The 27,500-nt window shown below is 36.7% G+C and overlaps 1 protein-coding gene across 23 annotated transcripts in view; it reads right to left on the bottom strand.

Annotated features, from left to right (window-relative positions):
* LOC144971304 (uncharacterized) overlaps positions 1-27,500 on the bottom strand; it is a 118,145-nt gene that overhangs the window by 51,983 nt on the left and 38,662 nt on the right. Inside the window, exons 1-2 of one of the 23 annotated variants that reach the window (XM_078911948.1) lie at positions 19,613-19,803; positions 18,274-18,317 (exon numbers count right to left, since the gene is read on the bottom strand). The exons of 14 other annotated variants lie outside the window; for them this stretch is intronic. The gene's annotated coding sequence lies outside the window, so the exon portion shown is untranslated. Of the gene's footprint in view, positions 1-921; positions 1,087-18,273; positions 18,418-19,449; positions 19,804-27,500 lie in introns of those variants that run through there. 8 more of the 23 variants (XM_078911945.1, XM_078911946.1, XM_078911944.1 and 5 more) reach the window with 8 other exon arrangements.

Raw genomic sequence — 27,500 nt, 5'->3', positions numbered from 1 at the left:
TCCAATTAAAGCATCCCAGAATAAGGCAGACAAAGGGGAATTGGTTCAAATAGGGAACAGATGAAGATTCCAAGAGCACACTATCAATGTACTTAGTTTGAGATCACCTAAAAGTCTCATCCAGACACAAGCAGGGGTCCCCACTAAGAGGAATACACTCAAATGTATACAAACCATATATAATATATGAACAAAATATAATACAGTGCATAACAGAGAGATGATTTACAAGGAAATAACTATCTCCCAAAACTAACTATACATTTGACTGTTATCCTCCAAGCCAGGTTATCCGGCCAGGGCCAGGACAAAACCAAGTAATATTATTCCAAGACAAAGACAGAAAGCATGTTGGAAAACAGAAATAGGGGGATAGAAGACACAGTATGTACCTCCCTGACCACTATGAGAGGTCAGGAACCCCACCCAGGTGGATGTTGTGAGCTTTTTAGCTTTAGCTAAACGCATAACATCAAAGGAAGATGGTGAAAATATTAAACAATAATATTTAGTGTGTCATCAATACGGAAACAAAGTATAATTTTACAAAAGTGCATTTACTGCATTAGTTAATCCGTGCGTTCACGAATGATATGAATGTCACGATGCCTTAAAATAGTTGTATCAAACTGTTTAATCCCAATAAAATTAATCATTAAATAAAAATTTGTATGACATCAAAATCGACGTGTCGACGTTATAACGTGCAAGTTCACAAAATAGCTCTACCAAAATAACAGCGTTAAACAGTTATTGACCTCAATGAAGAAACTAAATCGATTGGTGATTTCCGAGTTGTCAATTTCTGATGCAAACTTTCAAATAACCCTTTCTGTCTGCGGACCAAAAGTAACGAGGTTTAGAAATAATACAAATGAATCAAATCGAAAGAAAGAAGAAAAATTGACATAGTATCCTTACTTTATGGACAATACCACTTAATTTGTAGTTTCATTGCGATGACCTTCCGATAACCAGATTGAAAGATAACAGTAAGTCCCCAATGAAACCACATAATACAACACAGTGGGACGTAATTATAATACGTTTCACAAGGCTGAACACAGTGACGACTCTACATACACTATCCACATACACCACAGAAATACATATTATAGTCCACACAGCAAAAATATAGGACAAGTCAATGTAAACAAGCTGTCTTTCCTTTGCCGTCAGTATGGCAATAGCCCGAGGTCACCGGTGGTTAAATTGACTGTAACAAGATAGATGGTGGACATAAATTGCAATCGTCTTATCATTGCGGGCAGCATGCTCGTCTTTTCGAAATTAATATTGGACAGCCTTAAGAAAAGAAGAGCACCATTTCAATAAGGTTCTGCACTTCGATTTTTCCCCTTCACACTCTTTCGGTATCTCCATTTGTCGAATACTGATAAGGTTGATAATGGATTGCATAACTTAAAGACATAGAAATCGGAAGGACTCGGACATCGTTGCTTAAAGATGCACTTCACAAAGCGCGGCATCCTGTCCAGAGAGTGTCAGAAGTGTTTGTAATTCTGTCCGTTTCACACTCCAGAAACCAAAAATAAAATGCCCCACAAAAGGTTAATGTGGTGGTGGTGGTTTAGTAGTAGGAGTTTAGTAGTAGTAGTAGTAGTAGTAGTAGTAGTAGTAGTAGTAGTAGTAGCAGTAGCAGCAGCAGTAGTAGTAGTAGTAGTAGTAGTAGTAGTAGTAGTAGTAGTAGTAGTAGTAGTAGTAGTAGTAGTAGTAGTAGCAGTAGTAGTAGTAGTAGTAGTAGTAGTTGTTGTTGTTGTTGTAGAAGTAATAGTAGTAGTAGTAGTAGTAGTAGTAGTAGTAGTAGTAGTAGTAGTAGTAGTAGTAGTAGTAGTAGTAGTAGTAGTAGTAGTAGTAGTAGTAGTAGTAGCAGCAGCAGCAGCAGTAGTAGTAGTAGTAGTAGTAGTAGTAGTAGTAGTAGTAGTAGTAGTAGTAGTAGTAGTAGCAGTAGCAGCAGCAGTAGTAGTAGTAGTAGTAGTAGTAGTAGTAGTAGTAGTAGTAGTAGTAGTAGTAGTAGTAGCAGTAGTAGTAGTAGTAGTAGTAGTAGTTGTTGTTGTTGTTGTAGAAGTAATAGTAGTAGTAGTAGTAGTAGTAGTAGTAAGTAGTAGTAGTAGTAGTAGTAGTAGTAGTAGTAGTAGTAGTAGTAGTAGTAGTAGTAGTAGTAGTAGTAGTAGTAGTAGTAGTAGTAGCAGCAGCAGCAGTAGTAGTAGTAGTAGTAGTAGTAGTAGTAGTAGTAGTAGTATAGTAGTAGTAGTAGTAGCAGTAGCAGCAGCATAGCATTAGTAGTAGTAGTAGTAGTAGTAGTAGTAGTAGTAGTAGTAGTAGTAGTAGTAGTAGTAGTAGCAGTAGTAGTAGTAGTAGTAGTAGTAGTTGTTGTTGTTGTTGTAGAAGTAATAGTAGTAGTAGTAGTAGTAGTAGTAGTAGTAGTAGTAGTAGTAGTAGTAGTAGTAGTAGTAGTAGTAGTAGTAGTAGTAGTAGTAGTAGTAGCAGCAGTCAGAGTATGTAGATAGTAGTAGTAGTAGTAGTAGTTAGTAGTAGTAGTAGTATAGTAGTAGTAGTAGTAGTAGTAGTAGTAGTAGTAGTAGTAGTAGTAGTAGTAGTAGTAGTAGTAGTAGTAGTAGTAGTAGTAGTAGTAGTAGTAGTAGTAGTAGTAGTAGTAGTAGTAGTAGTAGTAGTAGTAGTAGAAGAAGTAGCAACAACAGCCGAATTTGCAGAGGAATTTATATTGAATTCTGGAATCCAACTGATGAAAAATCATATGACACTAAGACTGAATAAACCTTATCATGTTTTCTAACTTATAGCTAGCGTAAGTGAAGGCAGCCATGCATGAGCGGCTTTGTGATCTTGAAGTATGACACTCGGTTACTGACTTCTAGGTTACTAGTTCGCTTCCCCATCTTTGGTGACTTCTGGCCATACTCAGATATAAAATAAGGACCTGACCTGTCACAACATTTAACATGTCTTCAAACGCCATGGCTCTTCTGTGGACCTCTTGTAAGGCGCTTTGAGCATTTTCAGTGGATATTGCGCTTAATAACATCTCACTTTTTAAAAAGGCTCCAATATTAAAACAATGAAGTTCGATGATTCGGAGCGCCCGATCATTTTCAAGAACTTTTTTTTTTAGATTAAAAGGATAACCGTGATTGGTGCAAGATAGGCCTATGTAAAGCTTCTGTGGAAAAATTGACACAACAAACATGGAAAACCATAGGTGGAATATTGGGGGATTCTACCCAAAGGTCTATGGTTACCAACGACTTCTAGGCAAAAGATAAGGTTAAATTGGCTATAATAGGTATAAGGTAATTTTTTTTTAAAGATGCAAGAGGTACCGTGGAGCATTACGAAACGTTTATTCCCAACGTGTCTCATCTCGCACAGACATTTTTATTAAAATCGAAAAAAAGAAAGAGGCATACCACAGCAATAAGGTAATAAATAAATAAATAAAAAGTCTTTTTAAAAAAAATTAAAATTCTGTGGATTAAAATTAACATTACCTTGGAGTAATGAATCCGAGTTATAAAAATATACAAATCTAAATAGATACTGGTGTTTTGCTTGCGAGATAATCTTTTTAAATCTTAAGATGTTTTTGTAAATGGAAGGGGTTAAAAATGAGGGGGCGTAGCCTATAAAAGAAAGAGCATTCACTCACCTCGTCAATTGTCAATCGTTTATCCTTCCTTATCGTTACACAAACCCCTTTTATTATATATATCGAATGGACAGGGCTCATTTTAAATCTATTGAATATTATGTTCTACCCAATTTGATAGCGTTTCTTTCTTCATTCTATTTCTATTACTTAATGTTTTGTTCTTGAAAATAGTTTCATATTTTTAATTTCAAAAAAATTATACGTAATTTTATATGAAGGACGCTATGGGCTTTTGAGTAAGGGTATATAAATGTGTGTGTGTGCGTGTCTGCTTGTGCGTGTGTTAGTGAGAGAGAGAAAGGTAAAGAGAGGCTGTTTAAGAGAATTATTATGCGTGTTTAAGAAAGATGTGCAGAGAGAGTGCAAGAGAGGGCGAGAGTGGACAGAGAGAGATAGGGAGAGAGAGAGAGAGAGAGAGAGAGAGAGAGAGAGAGAAAGAGGGAGAGGGAGACAGAGATGAGTAGAGAGAGAGGTGGAGAGTGTTAGTATGTGAGATATAGATACAGAGAGGTGGAGTAGAGAGAGAGAGAGAGAGAGAGAGGGGGGGGAGAAATAGAGAGATCACCGCCGTGTGTGCGTGTGTCAGTGAGAGAGATAGTGAGAGAGAGAAAGGTAAAGAGGGGCTGTTTAAGAGAATATGTGTGTTTAAGAAAGATTTGAAGAGAGGGTGCAAGAGAGGGAGAGGGTGCAAGACAGGGAGAGAGTGCAAGACAGGGAGAGAAAGGGAAAGGGCGAGAGATTGTTTTTGCTTTTGAGGCGCCAGTAAAAAGGAAAAAAATGGGAAAGTAAAAAGTTCAGGAATAACAATTAAAGCACCCAAGAAAAAGTAAGACAAAGGGGAATTGATTCAAATAGGAAACATATGTAGATTCCAAGAGCACACTATCAGTTACTTAGTTTGAGATCGCCTAAAAGTCTCATCCAGACACAAGTTCAAGTCCCCACTTAGAGGAATACACTCAAATGTTTACAAATTATAATAATAATAATAATAATAATAATAATAATAATATATATATAATATATATATTATATATATATATATATATATAGAGAGAGAGAGAGAGAGAGAGAGAGAGAGAGAGAGAGAGTGAGAGAGAGATATATATAATACAAAAAATTAATACAATGTATAACAGAGAGATTATTTACACTACAAAAAATATAATCTCCCAAAACTCTAACTATACATTTGACTGTTTTCCTCCCAGCCAGGGTATCCGGCCAGGGCCAGAGCAAAACCAAGTAATATCAATCCAAGACAAAGACAGAAAGCATGTTGGAAAACACATAGGAGGATAGAAGGCACAGAAAGTGTGTGTGTGTGTGTGTGTGTGTGTGTGTGTGTGCGTGTGTGAGAGAGAGAGAGAGAGAGAGAGAGAGAGAGAGAGAGAACACCGTAGTGTGTGCGTGTATTAGTGAGAGAGAGAAAGGTAAAGAGAGGCTGTTTAAGAGAATATGTGTGTTTAAGATAGATTTGAAGAGAGAGAGAGAGGAGAGAGAGAGAGAGAGAGAGAGAGAGAGAGAGAGAGAGAGAGAGAGATTGGAAAGGGAGAGAGGGCGGGAGGGAGGGAGGGAGATAGTGAGAGAGGAGAGAGAGATAGAAAGAGAGAGAGAGAGAGAGAGAGGAGAGAGAGATAGAAAGAGAGAGAGGAGAGAGAGAGAGAGAGAGAGAGAGAGAGAGAGAGAGAGAGAGAGAGAGAGAGAGAGAGAGAGAGAGAGAGAACCGTCTTCAATCAATTACTCCACCCAGTGAGTAACAAAACCAATGAACGTCCGAGGGCTTTGCGGCGGGGAGGAGTGGTGGTACTCCCTAGATAACGGCGTGTGAGTCAGCACAGTTTCTCTAACAATACGGAATCAAATTTCCTGTCACCGACAGATGGATGGAATTTGACTTGAGCGTTTTCATCATTCATTGCATTCATAAAGTGTTTCTTTCTATATATTAATGTAACGGAGTCATGGAAAGAATATTTGTCTTTTGTAAAGATACACACACACACAAACACAAAACACACACACACACACACAAAACATAATTTATTTTTATTTATTATAATATAAATTTGTGGTTTTTTCAGCGGAAACGAAAAACCATTGGTTTCTTGTTGTATAGATTAAGGGAAGATACGTCACTCTTGTTTTTGTTATGTTTTGCCATCCGCTTTATAGTAATTCTCTTTTAAACCTTTTTTAACCGACTATAAACGTTTAAGTACTTTTGTTTTGTGTGTTGCCCAAATATACTTAAGAGGGTTTTTGTGAGCTTATTAGCCAAGCGAAACCCTACTTTGATCGTAGCGGTTGGTCGTTTGTTTTGGAAAGTGTCGTGATTTGTCTGAATTTTATATTTTGGATGATGCGGTCATTCCATTTTTTTCGAATTCTCGGGTTCGGGTTTTGGGATGGGGCGGGTCCGGGTTTGATCAAATAAAAAAATTTTCTTTTTTTTTCAATCTTTTAATTTTAAAAAGTAAAAAAAGCTCGCCATGTAGAGAGAGAGAGAGAGAAAAGAGAGGGGGAGAGAAGGGGCGAGAAGGGGAAGGGGGGGGGGAGGGGGGGGAGGGGAATGAGGGGGGAAGGGCGGGGGGTAAAAATCTTTTCTGTTGGGGCTGTGTATATGTGGGAGTGTTTACTTATTGGGATCGAAATTGTATCAAAAAACACACCCCCCCCACCACACCACCCCCACAAAACCACACACACATATATATAAATAATATATATTAAAATTTTATATATATATATATATATTATTTAATTATATATATAAATAAAGCAAATGACAATTAATTTAAATATGGGGGCGAGAGAGAGAAGGGATGAGAGGGAAAGGGAGAAGGAGTGGGGAGAAGAGGGGAGGGGAAAGAGAGAGAGAGAGAGGAGAGAGAGAGAGAGAAAGAGAAAGAGGAGAAAAAGAGAGAGAGGAGAGAGAAGAGTGGGGAGAGAGAGGGGGGGGGGGGGGGGAGAGAAAACCAAAAAAACAAACAAAACACAAAAGCAATTGTCATTTCTATAAACAATTCCATAACATTCGGATCAAGAGAGAATCAAAGGAGTAAATCGATTGAGATAAATTTGGGTACTTATTTAGGTATGTAATAGAACCCTAAATCGTTGTACAAAATGAAGGGGAAAGTGCATAAAATCGATTTGCAAATTTTGAATGCCCTTTTTTTTATCTTTTTTTTTTAAAAACTGGAACTGTCTTTTTTTTTAATTTTTACACGTGAGCTTAGGACCGAAACATTTTAATCACTTTAAACGCCACAAACAAAAAAAAAAGCATACCAAAAAAAAAAAAAAAAAAAAAAAAAAAAACAAACAAAAAAAAAAAAAAACACACACAAAACACGCATTTCCCGAACACTCAAATGCTGGCATTTTGACTAGTGAAACCCAAAAGGGAAAAAATTTATTTCGGGTAATGGGGAAAAGAAATGAGTTTTCAAAATTTCTCATTTTCTTGTTATTCACCCGTAATAAATTTCACTTGGTTTACACTAGCTTCATTTGCCAGCATTTGAGATGTTCTGGGAAATTTGGGGTGTGTGTGTGTTTTTTTTTTTTTTTTTGTTTGTTTTGTTTTTTTTTTTTTTTTTTTTTTGGTATGCTTTTTTTTTTGTTTGTGGCGTTTACGTGTATTTAAAATGTTTCGTGTCCATTGGGTCAAAGTGGAAACTTAAACAAAAAGACATGTCAGAGTTTTTAAAAAAGTAAGATAAAAAAATGGGCATTCAAATTAGCAATCGATTTAAATTTCCCCTTTCCTTCCCTTCCATTGTACAACTGATTTTGGGTTTTATTTATTTCCTAAATAAGTACCAATTTATCTCAAATTTAGTTTTTTCTCAGGGCGACTACTCTCTTGATCCATGTTATGGAATTGTTTATAGAATTGACAATTTTTTTGTTGTTTTTTGTTTTTTTGGTTTTCTTTCCCCCCCCCCCCCCTCTCTCTCTCTCTCTTTTTCTCTCTTTCCCTTTTTTTCCCCTTCTCTCTTCTTCTCTTTCTCTCTTTTCTCTCTCCCTCTCTCCTCTTTTTCTTCACTCCTTCTCTCTCTCTCTCTCTCTTCTCTCTCTCTCTCTCTTTTCTCTCTCTCCCATTTTAAATTTTTTTCATTTTTTCTTATATATATTTATATATATAATAATATATATATTTTTTTTTATATAATATTTTTAAATTATAGTGTGGTGTGTTGTGTGTGTGTGTGTGTGTGTGGGGTGTTTAGTACCCAATTTTGTTACCCTATAAGACACTTCCCCCATAACCCCACGCAAAAGACAACAATCGCCTCTTTCTCTCCTCTCTCTCTCCTCTATCTCTCCCTCCTCCCCTCCTCTCTCTATTCTCTTATGTGCGGCTTTTCTACTTAAACTTTTTAAAAAATTGAAAAAAAAAGGGAAATTTTGGATTTTAGATCTACCAGACCAGCCCCACCACCTGAACCACGAGAATTCGGTTTTTGGGGGAAATACAGAAATCATCCAAAATATAAATTTCGGGACAAACCCAACGAAACTTTCCAAAAACAAGGGACAACAAGACAACGACAATAGTTAGTATGCGTTTTGGGCTAAGAGCTCAAACATTGCCATTCTGAAGTATTTTTGACCAACAACAAAAATATGTGAATTTTAACGTTTTTAGTCTGGTTTAATAGATTTTAGAGAATTACTCAAAAAAACGCGGAGGCAAAAAACAAAAACAAAGACAAGATTGGCGTCACCGATTATCTATAAATAAAGACTCCAATTTTTTTCCGTTGCCGCTGACAAAACAAAAATTTATTTTTTTTTTAAATTTATTTATATATAATTGTTTGTGTGTGGTGTTTGTGTTTTTGTTTGGTTGTGTTGTTTTTTTTCAAAAGTCAATATTCTTTCCCATGACTCCTTTTTTTAAAATTAAATATAGAAAAAACACTTTTGATGAAATTTGAATGATGAAAACCCGCTCAAGAAAAATTCCCTTTCATCTTTTTCGGTGAAAAGGAAAAAATTTGTTTCGTTTTTTCTTTTGAAAACGTGCTGACCACCCCCCCGTTATTTGGGGAAACCCCCAACTCCTCCCGGCCGCAAAGCCCTCGACTTTCATTGGTTTTGTTACTCACTGGGTGATTTATTGATTGAAACGGTTCTCTTTTCCCTCTCCCCTCTCCTCCCTCTCTCTCCCTCTCTTTTCTCTCCTCTCTCTCACTCTCTCTCTCCTCCTCTCTCTTTTCTATCTCTTCTCCTCTCTCTCTCTCTCTCTCTCTTTCTTTCTCTCTCTCTCTCTCACATCTCCCTCCTCCCTCCGCCCTCTCTCCCTTTCAATCTCTCTTCTCTCTCTCTCTTCTCTCTCTCTCTCTCTCTCTCTCTCTCTCTCTCTCTCTTTCAAACTATTTTAAACACACATATTCTCAAAACAGCTTCTTACCTTTTTCCCTTTTCATAAACACGCACACACTACGGTGATTCTCTCTCTTCTCTCTCCTCTCTCTCTCCCCACTTCTCACACAGCACAACACAAACACAAAAACCCACACACAACAACTTTTCCCTGTCCTCACCCTTTCCTTTGTTTTTCCAACTGCTTTCTGTCTTTGTTTTTTTGAGATTTATTTTTTGCTCTGGCCCTGGGGGATACCCGGGCCCTGGGAGGAAAACGTCAAAATTTTATAGGGATTTTTGGGAGATTATATTTTTGTAGGAAATATCCTCTGATTTTTAATTTGTTTTTATTTTTTTGTATTTTTATATCTCTCTCCACCTCTCTCTCTCTCCTCTCTCTTCTTTTCTTCTATATAAATATATATATATATTATATATATAAATATATATATTATTATTATTATTATTATTATTATTTTTATTATAATTTGTAAACTTTTGAGTGTATTCCTCAATGGGGACTTGAACTGTGTCTGATGAGACTTTTAGGCGATCTCATCTAAGTAACTGATAGTGTCTTTTGGGAATCTACATAGTTTCCTATTTGAATAAATTTCCCCCCTTTTTTCTTTTTTTTTCTTGGGTGCTTTAATTGTTATTCCCGACTTTTTCTTTCCCATTTTTTCCTTTTTACTGGCGAAAAAAAAAAAAACAATCTCTCGCCCTTTCCTTTCTCCCCCTTCTTGCACATTCCCTGTCTTTCACCCTTTTCTCTCTTTCACCCTCTCTCAAAATTTTTTCTTAAACACACATATTTTCTTAAAAAAGCCCTCTTTTCCTTTTTTCTCTCAACTTCCTCTCACTGACACACGCACACACGGGGGGGATCTCTCTTTTTCCCCCCCCACTCTCTCTCTCTCTCTCTCTTCTCTCAACCAATCTTTTTTCTATATCTCATTAACACCTCACCTCATCTTACTCATCTCTTCTCCCCCCCCCCTCTTTCTCTCGTCTCCTTCTTCTCTCTCTCTCTCTCTCCCTATCTCATCTGTCAAATCCTCCCTCTCTGCCCCCTCCTCTGCAATTTTTTTCTTAACAGCATAATAAAAATTTTCTTAAACAGCCTCCTTTACCCTTTTTCTCTCTCCTAACACACGCACAAAACGACAACGCAAAACAACAAATTTTTATACCTTACTCAAAAACCCAAAAGCGTCCTTCCAGATAAAATTACTATAAATTTTTTTGAAAATAAAATATGAACTTTTTAAGAACAAAAATTAAGTAAAGAAATTGTATGAGGAAGAAACCATTTTAAATGGGTAAACATAATATTCAATAGATTTTTAAAAAAAAGCCCTTTCCATTATATATAAATTAAAAAGGTTTGTGTAACGATAAGGAAGGATAAACATGAAAAAATTTACGGGTGAGTGAATGCTCTTTCTTTTTAGGGACGCCCCTCATTGATTTTTTCCCTTCCATATCAAAAAATCTTTAGATTTAAAGATTATCTCGCAAGCAAAACAAAAAAATATTTTTATTTAGATTTGTATTTTTTTATTTAAATGGATTCATTACACAAGGGAGTATTTTTTAAACACAGAATTTTAATTTTTTTTTTTAAAAAGGGCTTTTTTTTATTTTTTATTACCTTAGCGTGGGATGCCCTTTCTTTTTTCGATTTTAATAAAAATGTCTGTGCGAGATGTACACGTTGGAAAAACGTTTCGTAATGCTCCACGGTAACCTTTGCATTTTAAAAAAAAATTACCTTAACCTATATAGCCCAAATTTAACCTTACTTTTGCCTAGAATCTTTTGGAAACTAGACATTTGGTAGAATCCCCCAATTTTCCCAAACTAGGGTTTTCAATTTTGTTGTTAAATTTTTCACAGAAGCTTACATGGCCTATTTTGCACCAATCAGGTTTTCCTTTTAAATAAAAAAAAAGTTCTTGAAAATGAGGGGCGCTCCGAATCATCGATTTCTTGTTTTAATATTGGAGCCTTTTTAAAAGTGAGTTTTATTAGCGCAAACCACTGAAAATGCCAAGCGCCTTTACAAAGGTCCACGAAGCATGGCGTTGAAGACAGGGTTTAAAGTTGTGACGGGTCGGTCCTTATTTTATTTTGAGATGGCAAAGTCACCAGATGGGAAGCGAACTAGTAACCTAGAAGTCGTACCGAGTGTCATATTTCAAGATCCAAAGGCTCATGCATGGCGCTTCCCCTTGCTAGCTAAGTTAGAAAACATGAAAAGGGTTTATTCAGTCTTAGTGTCATATAAATTTTTCATCATTGGATTCCGAATTCATAAAATTCCCCCTGCAAATTCGGTGTTTTTGCTACTTCTTCTACTATTTATACTACTACTACTACTTAACTACTACTACTATTTCTACTACTACACTACAACCTACTACTACTACAAATTACAATTTTCACGTACTACTACTAAATTTACTACTACTACTATATTTCAATTTCTCTACTACATTTATACTACTCTATTTACTACAATTTAATACTCTCTACTACGTCTGCTGTTTACTATACTACTACTATTATACTACTACTACTACCTACTTACTACTCCTACTATACACGCTATTTACTATTCTTAAACATTACTTCTACAACAACAAAAAACAATTTCACTATTTCTACACTACTACTGTACTAATATACTACCACTACTACTACTACTACGACAATACACAACTACACTACTGCTGGCACTGCAACATACTACTACTACAAAATACAAATCTCTCTACAAATACTTACACACATTTACTGCGCGCTGCTATTTACTATACAATACTACTACTACTAAACTACACTACTATTATACACCACTACTACTACTACTACTACACACTCTACTACTACACACACTACTACTACTATTACTTCTCAACAACACAACACTACTACTACTACACTACTATTTCGCACAACTACTACTACTTTACACCTACTACTACATACTAACACACTTAGCTGCTGCTGATTCCTACTACATATTTCTATACTACTACTACTACTACCTACTACTACACACTAATAAGCGGGCTGTTTGCGCAAATACTACTACTTAAAGATTATACATTTCTACTACTTATACTACTACTACTACTAACACATTTACACTACTACTACTAACTACACATTATCTTCTACAACAACAACACAAACTACTCACTACTCTACACATGCTCTACCCCCTTATACTACCTTTTTACTAACTACTAATATTTACTACTCTACACACTACACACTACTACTGCTGCTGTACTGTACACTACTACCACTCAATCATTTCACACTACACAAAAAACCCTACTACTAAACCACCACCAACTTTAACCTTTTGTGGGGCATTTTTTTTATTTGGTTTCTGGGTTGAAACGGACAGAATTACAAACACTTTGACACTTCGGACAGGAGCCGCTTTTTGTGAAGTGTCTTAAGCAACGATGCCCGGGAGCCCTTTCCGATTTCATTTTTTATTAGCAATCCATTATCAACTTATCGTATTCGACAAATAGATCGAAAGGTGTAAGGGGAAAAATCGAGTGCAGAACTTATTGAAATGGTGCTCTTCTTTTTTTAAGGCCCGTCCCCAATTTTTAAATTTTTGGGAAAATACAGCATGCTGCCCGCAATGATAAGCGATTGAAAAATTTTTGTCCACCATCTTTTCCTTTTTACAGTCAATTTAACCACCGGTGACCTCGGGCTAGGGGGCCATTCCCCGACGGCCAAGGAAAGAAAAGCTTGTTTCATTGAATTGTCCTATATTTTTTTGTGTGGCATAAGTGTATTCGTGGGGTATGTGGAAGTGTATGTAGATCGTCACTGGTTCATCTGTGAAAAATATTATAATTACGTCCCCTGTGTTGTATTATGTGGTTTCATTGGGGACTACTTTATCTTTCAATTGGTTATCGGGGTCAATCGCAATGAAACTTTCAAATTTTGTGGGATTTTCAAAGTAAGGATACTATGTAAAATTTTTTTTCTTTCTTTCCCATTTGTTTTATTTGTATTATTCTAACCACGTTACTTTTGGGCCGCAGACGAAAGGGTTTTTTGAAAGTTTGCATCAGAAAATTTACAACTTTGGAAACACCAATCGATTTTGTTTCTTCATTGGTCATAACTGTTTAACGCTGTTATTTTGGTTAAGCTATTTTTGACTTGCACGTTTTAACGCGACCCCGGGCGATTTTGTTTTCATACAAATTTTTTTTTTAATGATTATTTTTTTTGGGATTTAAACTGGTTTGATGACACAACTATTTTAAGCATCGTGACATTACATATCATTCGTGATAGCACGGTTTAATATTGCAGTAAATGCTACTTTTGTAAAATTTTACTTTGTTTTCCGTATTGATGACACACTAAATTTTATTGTTTAATATTTTCCACCATATTCCTGTGATGTATGCGTTTAGCATAAAGCTTAACAAGCTCACAACATCCACCTGGGTGGGGTTCCTGTCCTGCATAGTGGTCAGAGAGCGGTACATTACTGTGTCTTCTATCCCCTCCCACTTTCTGTTTTCCAACATGCTCTTCTGTCTTTGTCTTGGAATAATATACTTGGTTTTGTCCTGTGCCCCCTGGCCGGATAAAATGCTTGCTGGAGGATAACAGTCACAAATGTATAGTTTGTTTTGGAGATAGTTATGTCCTTGTAAATCATCTCTCTGTTATGAGCCTGTATCGATAATTTTGTTCATTTATTTATATGTTTGTATTACATTTGTGTGTATTCTCTTAGTGGGGACCACCTGCTTGTGGTCGAGGATGAGACTTTTAGGTTGATCTCAACTAAGTTACATTCGATAGTAGTGCATCTTGGAATCTTAATCGGTTCCATATTTGAACCAATTCCCCTTTGTCTGCCTTATTCTGGGATGCTTCAATTGGGAATTGTAGAACTTTTTAAGACCTCTAATTTCTTCCTTTTTACTGGCGCTGATATGTTGCATGCGCCTTAAAACCCTGAAATACAAAACAAAACTAAACAACATCTACCAGCCAGATAAACGCACCAACATACAAAACTGTGCTGATAACCATATAACGTTATGTTCTGATTTATAGAATTTTGTTAGATTGAACTTATTAAATGACTGTCTAATAACACATAAAATAGAGCTGAATGGTCGTTACTTCGTTTCAACATAAAAGGTTTTATTGGTTAAATTTCGACGTCATTGAACAGCTGATATGCTTGCAACCATATAAATTCAACGATAACAACTATTATATGCAGAATAGAGCCCCAAAACACGGCCTGGTAATGTTAGCGATGGACTTCCTTTTGGTTCTTGTCACCAAGAACTTGATTGTCCTCAAGCGACGTGTTCAAATATTATGTGAACGTCGTCCTCTAGTTATAAATCTTTCTGAGATGGTTCATATTGTGGAATGCACTCTCCTACAGGTGAAAAACAATTCGATATTTGAGGACAGTACTCTTTGCCCAAGTTCTTGAGTATTAAGGTCATATAATTTTTGCAAAATTGCGCTACCTACTACTCTGCAATCAACTTCACTTATCCGTAAATGAATGATTCGTGTTAGGTGGCTCTGTTGAATTGTTACTGTATTTTCTAGTGCAATGCATTCCTTTCGCGATGGTTTTGGCAAAGCCACAATGCGCGCGCGCACACGCACATACACACAAACACGCACGGCGCACGCAAAAACTGAATTATACAATGTGTTGTTTTTGCCAAGACTTATGGATACAATTCGATATTAAATATACACGCATTAATCAAGATTCTAATTTATTTTGTTTATTTGATAAAGTAGATAAGTAGATATTTTTTATCTTAACCTATGGTAGTCTTCAAAACTTTATTGTAATGTAAAAAAGATTACCATGAAAACTATTCCTTGTGAATTGAAGGGAGGGGTGCACACTTAATATTATCCCTCTTCTAATTTTTTTTTATATAAAGTATACCCTTTATTATAGAGTGTATCATGTTTTTGGAGTGTGTGTGTGTGGTGTGTGTGTGTGTTGCGTGTGGTGTGCGTTGTGTGATGTCGTGTGTGTGTGTGTGTGCCGTGTGTGTGTGTGTGTGTGTGTGTGCGCATGACTGCCTGAAAAGTTAATGGGTGTAATTGTTGTGGAGTAAAAAATTCAATGACCTGTAATGTAAGCGCCAAATAGTATGTGGAAAATTGAGTGCTATTCAGAATTTAGTATTTGAATTGTTGTTCATCTTTGATTGACAGAATTATCTATTTTAAAATTGATTATGATGATGATGATGTTGATGATGATGATGTTTTCTTTATTATTATATTTTTGATTCTTATTATTAGTATTATGATTTTTATTATTTTTATTATTATTATTATTATTATTATTATTATTTTCATTATTATTTTTTATTATCTATAGTATTAATATAATTTTATTATTTTATTATTATTATTTATTATTATTATTATTATTATTATTAGTTATTTAGTATTATAATCACAAAGGGAGCACCTTCAACAACAAGGCTCAAATCGAGAAGACCTTTCCACCGAACAAAAATGGTAGACTTCAACGTGGAAGAGTACTGGAGAGAAGTGTGGAACAGGGAAATACCAAGAGGAGGAAATATCATAAAAGACCACACCAAAAGTATGACAGTATTCCGTCAATGCCAGGAAATACTGGGTTTCCTCAAATCGCCTCTTAACAGGATATGGCAGAACTGCATCAAAAATGTGCAGATGGAAACTTAGGAACAGTAATGCCTGTCGGCAGTTCAGGCAGCTGCAGAAACCAGTGATCACATCGTCCCCCACTGTCCAGTGACTAAACTTGCAGATGGCTGTGAAACAGTTCTTAAGGCGCAGGAAGACTTCCGAATCTGGGTTGACGAAATTTATTTGGAGGTGTAGCTGCTGCTGTTACTACTGCTACTGCTGCTACTACTACTACTACTACTACTACTACTACTACTACTACTACTTCTACTACTACTACTACTACTACTACTACTACTACTACTACTACTACTACTACTTCTACTACTATTACTACTACTATTACAGAAAAGTGAGTGGAGCAGGCACTTATGTTGCTTCATTTCTTGTTATTATCTACTACTATTACTACTACCACAAATCAAGAACTGAATTATCTATTTTGGTAAAATTTGATTGTTTTGCTACTTTAGTGATTGAGGCGTCTGCTTTAAGGTGCCTAACACACGACCATGTGTGCTTCTAGATTAGGCCTTAGCATTGTCAATGATTGTTGGAGTAAATGAAATAAGACGGTTTTTGAGTTGGAAGGAATCAAGAAGGAGAGCAAATTTAAGATTTTTGCACAACTTACTACATGTAAACAATGGGGTGAAGATGGGTTAAAACAGCACGCGCATATCACGGAGAAGGAAAATTTAAGTAAAAAACAGAAATATTGATGATCATAATACCACAGTTTATAATATCAAACGCTACATAGTTTAACAGTGTTATGCTACGTTTCCAAATAAACGATTATAATGATATCAAATGTGTATACTTAATTCTGATCGTACCTATATAAAAGATGTCGAATACTTAATAGTTATGACAGGGAAAGGGGGGGGGGGGGGGTGATCAGCTTTTAGAACATGACATAAAGAGAATGAAACTCCAGTTAAAAATTTTATGTCACCAGACCATCGAGTTGAGGTCGCTACAGAAGGCAAATTATGTGCACGTTAATTTTAATAGTTGTGTCATCACATTTTCTCGTTAGCTTATCACCACCCATTGCTTTGTAAAGAATAAACATTTTTCCATTGGATCCAGTGAGATTGAAGTCGAGTTCATTCATAGATTGATCACAGGAAATGTCTTGGAATCGATTGTACAAGTATACCATAACATCATGTCGTTGATGGCCGAGCGGTACGGTGTCTCGTCTTATAACGAAGTCATGCGATGTTGAGAGTGGTCAGTGACTGGATGGATTAAAATACACTCAAAACACTGATCCACGCATGTTGTTCTAAGACTAGACACATATTAATAAACAAAGTGTAAATGGGTATCTGCCGATGGACAGTAACGATAATGCAAGATTTCCACACATACAAAAAATGTCGCTACTTGTGAAGTATGAAAATCAGTCAAATAAACCATGTTTCATAATGCATTCTTGGGGAAATTAAAGAATCATTGTGAAGGGCATGGAGCATGGTCGATCCGAAAACATGAACTATATTATGAATAATCATATTTATTTATCTTATATCTTAAAATACCCAAATGGCGATTAAATAATAAACAAATTAGAAGGTTACTAATATATTTAGTGTTGAATCAGTAAAATTGTCAGATAAGTGGCTGTCTATGGTGCAATGATACAACAGGCGTATGCAAAATAAATAACAGAATATAGTTGAGTAACTGGCGTGCAAATTGAGAGCTCGACGGGCGTTCCAACAGTTAAATTACGTGACTTCCTCCCATTATTGCCTAACAAGAAAGGTCATTACTGAGACAAATTATGGGGAGGTGACGACCTGCTACTGTTATTATCGGTGGTTATGTTGATATTAATCGGCGGGATGAGACACACATTAAAACATCGTTTTGGGGCGTAGAATAATGAGAGGGGGTTGACAGATAATAATACTGTCTTCGTTAGCTAATAAACATTGCTGAGTTTTTCTCTATTCCCGACGACAACAACAAAAAAGATAAAAAAGAAAGAAAAAAAGCAAAACAAAACAAAAAAAAAAGCAGAAAATGCAAAACAAAAACAAGAACAAAAAAGAAAAAAATCATTTTATGCAATCAAATCGAAATGATCATTCAATATCATCATCCTCACCCGCCTCCTCCTCCTCCTCCCCATCATCGTCATCATCATCATCATCATCATCACAATCAACTACAACATGTTCACCAGTATCCCCATCACATCGACAATGTTGCTATTATTATAGTACGAAAATAATTTTAAATAAATAAATTTAAAAAAACATAAATCATTAATTTGTTTCCTATTGATGGTGAATGAAGCACAATCGGGCTATAAAATGTCTCGCGAAACGGAATAGTATGAAGTTTTCATCATTTTGTGAGTCATTTCAAGACAGACAATCAGTCATCCAACCAAAGAAGCCATAGTCAATGACATGAAAGTAAGTTGCTATTATAATGCTTACTTTGCTTACCTTTGAAACAACTCAAGCGACAAGACTTCAGTTAAGGTTACAGTCTGGAGGAAAAACGTGTTTAGAATGCTGAATCTTATTCATACGATGACTCCCGGCACGAAACTGTTAATACTAGTCACGTCACGACTATAAAATGTCTCACTGTTTCAAATATTTATAATGGGAAGGACATAATGACAAGTTGAACCAATGAAGTTGTCACTCAACTCTTTGTTATTGTTTTTAGACCGCAGTTGGGTGATTAGTTAGTTTTAACTAAAATAGATTAATCAATGCTATAGATAGAATGCGCTTGGCCAAGGAGTTCACAACATTGCCATCCGGAAGTATAACGGACCAACACACAAACTCTGTGTAACCATGAACTTTTATAGTCTGGTTAATACAGTTTAGTGAGAACAACTCACAAACGCGGATGGCAAAAACAATAACAAAGGCCTGAGTGACGTCATCTGCATACTATCTATAAACGTTAAGGTGAGAGATAGTTGTATGTGGTGTGCAGATGTTGTGAGTAATTTACTTAAACGGTAAGGGAAGCTTGCGTCCTTTGAAAAATCGAACGAATAACAACTCTGGCAATGCCATTAAAAGAGTCGACCAGTAAATAACCTATTCCAGCCCACATGATGGGAGTTCACCAAGTTCAGAAAAGTGAAATGGTAAAACGGACAAGTCCGCGATTAAAGGAAATATGGTTATAATGCAAATGAAGATAGGATTTATGCATATGAAGATAGGATTTATCTTTTTTTAAAATAGAGAAATCCTCGTTTAAGCAATCGACTCTAAATGTTCGCACCCCAAACATACACTTTGAATAAATATAGAATAGATAAATCTGATTTAAACAACTAAATACTAGAGTCGAATAATACATTAATTTTACAAACATGAATTCAACATTCTGCACTTTTACAGATCAACTAAATGGATATTGTGTTTCAAACGAAAGAATCACCTCCCACCAAAATAAAATCGTAAAGTATAACAGTTTGCATTTTAACGAAAGGCGATCTCTAAGATATACAGAAGATTAAATTTCTCACCCCAATGATAGTAATTTTTCTTAACAGACTCTCAAGCCACCTTATCTATAACGAAAATAATATGACAGTTGAATTACACATTAAACATAGGCAGAGCCAAGCCAAGTCTTACAAACCGTCTTACAACAATGGAAGAAATTGTACGCTTTATGCTATCTCTCCTGACCTGGAAGACATTTGAGAGAAGTGTCTTAAGTTGTAAGGAATTCCACATGCACATAATATAAGAACATACATTATATTATCTTGCCGAAAAAGAACGCACATTAAACATAGCAACAACACACCTGACCTGACTTTTAAACAACTGCACTACAATTGGGGTAGGTATGTTAAACAGATGGTGTCACATAAGAAGAATATGACAAACATAGGAATGTGGTATATTTGTATCGTATGTGTATGCCTGCATGACAGTGTACTTAATTATCAGACACACCACATAGGCCTAGCTATGGTTAACGTTCAGTGTAGCAGTAGCACGCAGGGACTAAGGACCACATTCAAGAGATAAGGTGTTGCCGGAAGTCAAGTCGATGACCTCTGAACTATGGATCTAGATAATAATAATAATAATAATAATAATAATAATAATAATAATAATAATAATAATAATAATAATAATAGTAATAATAATAATAATAATAATAATAATAATAATAATAATAATAATAATAATAATAATAATAATAATAATAATAATAATAATAATAATAATAAAATTAATAATAATAATAATAATAATAATAATAATAATAATAATAATAATAATAATAATAATAATAATAATAATAATATTAATAATAATAATAACAATAATCATCATCATAATCAATTTAAAATAGATAATTCTGTCAATAAAAGATGAACATCAATTCTAATACTAAATTCCTGATATAGCACTCAATTTCCACATAATATTGGCGCTTTACATTTACATGTCAATGAGTTTTTACTCTCAACAATGTCACCCATTTACTTTCAGGCAGGCAGGCGCACACACACACACACACACACACACGCACACACACACACACACACACACACACTCCAAAAACATTGATACACTCTATTCTAAATAAAGGTATACGTTTTATAAAAAAAAATTAAAAAGGGATAATATTAAGTGTGCACCCCCTCCCTTCAATTCACAAGGAATAGTTCTGTAATCTTTTACATTTACAATAAAGTTTTGAAGTCTACATAGGTTAAGATATAAAATAACTACTTAACTCTTTATCAAATAAACAAAATAAACTTAGATCTTGATTAATGCGTGTTTATTTAATACGAATTTATCCATAAGTCTTGGCAAAAACAACACATGTAAATTCAGTTTTGCGTGCGCGTGCGTGTTTGTGTGTATGTGCGTGTGCGCGCGCGCATGTGTGGGCGTTGCCTAGAACCATTCGCGAATGGAATGCATTGCCACTAGAAAATACCGATATAGAAAATACAGAACAATTCAACAGAGCACCTAACACGATTCATTCATGACGGATATGTGAAGTTTGCAGTAAGTAGTAGGGCATTTTGCAAAAATTATATGACCTTAAGACTCAAAGACTTGGCAAAGAGTTCTGTCCTCAAATTCGAAATTGTTTTCACCTGTAAGGAGAGTGCATTCCACAATATGGAACCATCTGCAGAAAGATTTATTACTAGAGGACGACGTTCACATAATATTTGTACACGTCGCTTGAGGACAATCTAGTTCTTGGGACAACCAAAAGGAAGTCTTCGGCTAACATTTTACAGGCCGTGTTTTGGGCTCTATTCTGAATATATAGTTGTTATCGTATTGATTTAGATGGGGCAATCATATCAGCTGTTCAATGACGTCGAATTTTACAATATAAACCGTTTATAGTTGAAACGAAGTTAACGTCATTCAGCTCTTTGTTATTGTTATTAGACAGTCATTTTAATAAGTTCAAACTAAATTCTATCAATCAAACCATAAGCGTTTATGGTTACACACAGTTTTGTGTGTTGGTGGCCCAATGAATCAAGTGGCCCCAAATGAATCTATCCGATAGAAAACCAACCCTGATCATTGGAGATTTTAACAGCCATAACACTATATGGGGATATGAGCAAAATAGACGGAGATGCTGTTGAGGAGTGGGCGGCCGGCAATGACCTCACAATCCTCCATAACCCCAAAGACAAGAAAACCTTTATGAGTGCCCGGTGGAAGAAAGGTTACAATCCGGACCTGGCATTCATATCCTCTCAACACTTCTCAAACTTTGAAAGGACTGTAGGTGAGCCTATACCGAAATCTCAACACAGGCCTATTACCATCAGCATCAAACCAGCTGTTAAAGCCCTCGAATCAAATGCGATACCACGATTCAATTTTAGAAAAGCAAATTGGGAACACTTTACTAAAGATTTAGACAATGAGATCACCAATATAAAAAGTGACCCACAGAGATACGACGACTTTAGAACACTCATATGGAAAGTTGCAAAGAAAAACATCCCCAGAGGATGCCGAAAAAGTTATATTCCATGTCTCCAAGATGAAAGCAAGAAACTATATGAAAGATACATTGAATCATACAAGGTGGATCCTTTCAGTGAAGAAACCCTAGAACTGGGTGAAGAACTCACATCAATGATAGCCGATGAAAGATCAGAAAGATGGAAGGAATTAATAACCTCCACCAATATGACCCTAAACAGCAAAAAGGCCTGGACTACAATTTCAAAACTGAATAATGACAAAAATACCCAGACAAGAGTGGCTGCAGTAACACCTGACCAAGTAGCACATCAGCTTCTACTGAATGGGAAACCAGCCAAGAAAGCACGAGGCCAACTAAAAGCCCTGAAAGGTGAAATGGACAAAGCCCTCAAGGATAGTGAAGATCATCTTGACTCTTTTACCCTGGAGGAGCTACTAGAGGCCTTGTCCCATCTGAAGGCAGGAAAAGCATCTGGACTGGATGGAATCACAACTGAGATGATTCAACACTTTGGCCCGAGAACCCTATCCTGGCTATTGGACCTCTTCAATGTATGTGCAAGGACAAACAGGCTGCCAAGTGCATGGAGGAAAGCAAGAGTAGTCGCCCTACTGAAACCGGGGAAAGATCCAAAATCCAAGAAAAGCTATCGCCCGATCTCCCTCCTGTGCATCGCATACAAGCTATTTGAGCGAATGGTTATGTCCCGCATGTCACCCAGTCTAGACGAACAACTATCTCCAGACCAGGCTGGATTCCGACCAGGACGGTCAACATGTGGTCAACTTCTTAACCTTACACAATTCATAGAAGATGGGTTTGAGACAAAACAGGTTACTGGCACAGTCTTCGTCGACCTCACTGCAGCCTATGACACAGTGAATCACAAGATCCTACTCCTCAAAATGGCTAAAATGATAAAGAATAAGAAAATTGTAAATATTATCCAGTCACTTCTCGAAAACAGGCGCTTCTTTGTTGAAATGGATGGCCGGAAGAGCAGGTGGCGCACCCAGAAGAATGGTCTTCCCCAAGGATCAGTGCTGGCTCCAACACTTTTCAACATATATACAAATGATCAGCCTGAGTTCCCAAATATCCGCCGATTCATATATGCTGATGACCTATGCCTCGCAACACAGGATGTGTCCTTCCAACCAATCGAGAGCAGACTGACAAATGCCCTAGACACCCTTACAAAGTACTACACTAAAAACTCGCTTAACGCCAACCCAGGGAAAACACAAGTGTGTGCATTTCACCTCAACAACCACCAAGCCCACAAAAAACTTAACATCAAGTGGAATGGCCAGACATTAGAGTACAACTACCACCCAGTGTACCTCGGAGTGACGCTTGATCGAACTCTGTCCTTCAGAGAACACGTGAGAAAGACCAAGGCAAAAGTGTCCACGCGTAATGCCCTCCTTGGAAAGCTGGCAAACATGAACTGGGGAACTGACCCTAAAACTCTAAGGACCACAGCATTGGCCCTCAGCTACTCAACTGCGGAGTACTGCTCAGCTGTATGGCCCGATCATGCCATGCCTCCAAGCTAGACCCCGAGCTCAACAACGCCTGCCGGATCATAACGGGCCAGCTGAGAGCAACACCATTACCACTGGTCTACCGTGCAGCAGGAATAGCCCCACCACACATCCGGAGGGAAACCCATGCCCAAATACAAAAATACAAACAGGAAATGGACCAGAGACACCCCCTTCATGACCACAATTGCCCCAAAAGCAGGCTCAAATCAAGAAAAAGCTTCCTCACAGTAGAGAGCCTTCACCCAGACCACTCAGCATTCTTCCGCCTGGACAAATGGGTAGAATGGGACAAGACAGCAAACGATGCCCTCCAGCCCCAACAGAAAAGCTCCCAGCAGGCACAGACCTCAAGAGAAAAGAATGGGTGGCGTTGAACAGAGCTAGAGCAAAGGTGGGAAACACCGCCACCAACCTCTTTAAATGGAAAATCTCACCGGGCACTGAATGCCCATGCGGCCACCCCAGACAGACCATGGACCACATCCTGTCCGAATGCTCGCTGGGACCTCACTGCACCAATGCTGACCTGAGGGAATGCAACCAGACTGCCCGGGACTGGCTGACTCACTGGCGCGACAAGATATGATGATGATGTGTGTTGGTGCGTTTTATCTGGCTGGTAGATGTTGTTTTGTTTGTTTTGTTTTTAAGGGTTTTAAGGCGCTTGCAACATATCAGCGCCAGTAAAAAGGAAGAAAATGAGGTAGTAAAAAGTTCTACAATTCCAATTAAAGCATCCAAGAATAAGGCAGACAAAGGGGAATTGGTTCAAATAGGGAACAGATGAAGATTCCAAGAGCACACTATCAGTGTACTTAGTTTGAGATCACCTAAAAGTCTCATCCAGACACAAGCACAGGTCCCCACTAAGAGGAATACACTCAAATGTATACAAACCATATATAATACATGAACAAAATATAATACAGTGCATAACAGAGAGATGATTTACAAGGAAATAACTATCTCCCAAAACTAACTATACATTTGACTGTTACCCTCCAAGCCAGGTTATCCGGCCAGGGCCAGGACAAAACCAAGTAATATTATTCCAAGACAAAGACAGAAAGCATGTTGGAAAACAGAAATAGGGGGATAGAAGACACAGTATGTACCTCCCTGACCACTATGAGAGGTCAGGAACCCCACCCAGGTGGATGTTGTGAGCTTTTTAGCTTTAGCTAAACGCATAACATCAAAGGAAGATGGTGAAAATATTAAACAATAATATTTAGTGTGTCATCAATACGGAAACAAAGTATAATTTTACACAAGTGCATTTACTGCATTAGTTAATCCGTGCGTTCACGAATGATATGAATGTCACGATGCCTTAAAATAGTTGTATCAAACTTTTTAATCCCAATAAAATTAATCATTAAATAAAAATTTGTATGACATCAAAATCGACGTGTCGACGTTATAACGTGCAAGTTCACAAAATAGCTCTACCAAAATAACAGCGTTAAACAGTTATTGACCTCAATGAAGAAACTAAATCGATTGGTGATTTCCGAGTTGTCAATTTCTGATGCAAACTTTCAAATAACCCTTTCTGTCTGTGGACCAAAAGTAACGAGGTTTAGAAATAATACAAATGAATCAAATCGAAAGAAAGAAGAAAAATTGACATAGTATCCTTACTTTATGGACAATACCACTTAATTTGTAGTTTCATTGCGATGACCTTCCGATAACCAGATTGAAAGATAACAGTAAGTCCCCAATGAAACCACATAATACAACACAGTGGGACGTAATTATAATACGTTTCACAAGGCTGAACACAGTGACGACTCTACATACACTATCCACATACACCACAGAAATACATATTATAGTCCACACAGAAAAAATATAGGACAAGTCAATGTAAACAAACTGTCTTTCCTTTGCCGTCAGTATGGCAATAGCCCGAGGTCACCGGTGGTTAAATTGACTGTAACAAGATAGATGGTGGACATAAATTGCAATCGTCTTATCATTGCGGGCAGCATGCTCGTCTTTTCGAAATTAATATTGGACAGCCTTAAGAAAAGAAGAGCACCATTTCAATAAGGTTCTGCACTTCGATTTTTCCCCTTCACACTCTTTCGGTATCTCCATTTGTCGAATACTGATAAGGTTGATAAAGGATTGCATAACTTAAAGACATAGAAATCGGAAGGTCTCGGACATCGTTGCTTAAAGATGCACTTCACAAAGCGCGGCATCCTGTCCAGAGAGTGTCAGAAGTGTTTGTAATTCTGTCCGTTTCACACTCCAGAAACCAAAACTAAAATGACCCACAAAAGGTTAATGTGGTGGTGGTGGTTTAGTAGTAGGAGTTTAGTAGTAGTAGTAGTAGTAGTAGTAGTAGTAGTAGTAGTAGTAGTAGTAGTAGTAGTAGTAGTAGTAGTAGTAGTAGTAGTAGTAGTAGTAGTAGTAGTAGTAGTAGTAGTAGTAGCAGTAGTAGCAGCAGCAGCAGCAGCAGCAGCAGTAGTAGTAGTAGTAGTAGTAGTAGTAGTAGTAGTAGTAGTAGTAGTAGTAGTAGTAGTAGTAGCAGTAGTAGCAGTAGTAGAAGCAGCAGTAGCAGTAGTAGTAGTAGTAGTAGTAGTAGTAGTAGTAGTAGTAGTAGTAGTAGTAGTAGTAGCAGTAGTAGCAGTAGCAGCAGCAGTAGTAGTAGTAGTAGTAGTAGTAGTAGTAGTAGCAGTAGTAGTATAGTAGTAGTAGTAGTAGTAGTAGTAGTAGTAGTAGTAGTAGTTGTTGTTGTTGTTGTTGTTGTTGTTGTTGTTGTTGTAGAAGTAATAGTAGTAGTAGTAGTAGTAGTAGCAACAGCAGCAGCAGCAGCAGTAGAATAGTAGTAGTAGTAGTAGTAGTAGTAGTAGTAGTAGTAGTAGTAGTAGTAGTAGTAGTAGTAGTCGTAGCAGTAGTAGTAGTAGTAGTAGTAGTAGTAGTAGTAGTAGTAGTAGTATGTATGTTGTTGTTGTTGTTGTTGTTGTTGTAGAAGTAATAGTAGTAGTAGTAGTAGTAGTAGTAGTAGTAGTAGTAGTAGTAGTAGTAGTAGTAGTAGTATAGCAGCAGCAGCAGCAGCAGTAGTAGTATAAATAGTAGTAGTAGTAGTAGTAGTAGTAGTAGTAGTAGTAGTAGTAGTAGTAGTAGTAGTAGTAGTAGTAGTAGAAGAAGTAGCAACAACAGCCGAATTTGCAGAGGAATTTATACTGATGAAAAATCATATGACACTAAGACTGAATAAACCTTATCATGTTTTCTAACTTATAGCTAGCGTAAGTGAAGGCAGCCATGCATGAGCGGCTTTGTGATCTTGAAGTATGACACTCGTTTACTGACTTCTAGGTCACTAGTTCGCTTCCCCATCTTTGGTGACTTCTGGCCATACTCAGATATAAAATAAGTACCTGACCTGTCACAACATTTAACATGTCTTCAAACGCCATGGCTCTTCTGTGGACCTCTTGTAAGGCGCTTTGAGCATTTTCAGTGGATATTGCGCTTAATAACATCTCACTTTTAAAAAAGGCTCCAATATTAAAACAATGAAGTTCGATGATTCGGAGCGCCCGATCATTTTCAATAACTTTTTTTTTTAGATTAAAAGGATAACCGTGATTGGTGCAAGATAGGCCTATGTAAAGCTTCTGTGGAAAAATTGGCACAACAAACATGGAAAACCATAGGTGGAATATAGGTGGCTCTCCCCAAAGGTCTATGGTTACCAACGACTTCTAGGCAAAAGATAAGGTTAAATTGGCTATAATAGGTATAAGGTAATTTTTTTTTAAGATGCAAGAGGTACCGTGGAGCATTACGAAACGTTTATTCCCAACGTGTCTCATCTCGCACAGACATTTCTATTAAAATTGAAAAAAAGAAAGAGGCATACCACAGCAATAATGTAATAAATAAATAAATAAAAAGTCTTTTTAAAAAACTTAAAATTCTGTGGATTAAAATTAACATTACCTTGGAGTAATGAATCCGAGTTATAAAAATATACAAATTTAAATAGATACTGGTGTTTTGCTTGCGAGATAATCTTTTTAAATCTTAAGATGTTTTTGTAAATAAAGGAAGGGTTAAAAATGAGGGGGCGTAGCCTACAAAAGAAAGAGCATTCACTCACTTTGTCAATTGTCAATCGTTTATCCTTC

This window comes from Berghia stephanieae, chromosome 4, assembly GCF_034508935.2.
Source record: "Berghia stephanieae isolate SIO BIC M18660-M18661 chromosome 4, UCSD_Bste_1.3, whole genome shotgun sequence".
Lineage (NCBI taxonomy): Eukaryota > Metazoa > Mollusca > Gastropoda > Nudibranchia > Aeolidiidae > Berghia > Berghia stephanieae.
Note: the sequence above shows the minus strand (reverse complement) of the source record. Positions and strands in the feature narration are given on the sequence as shown.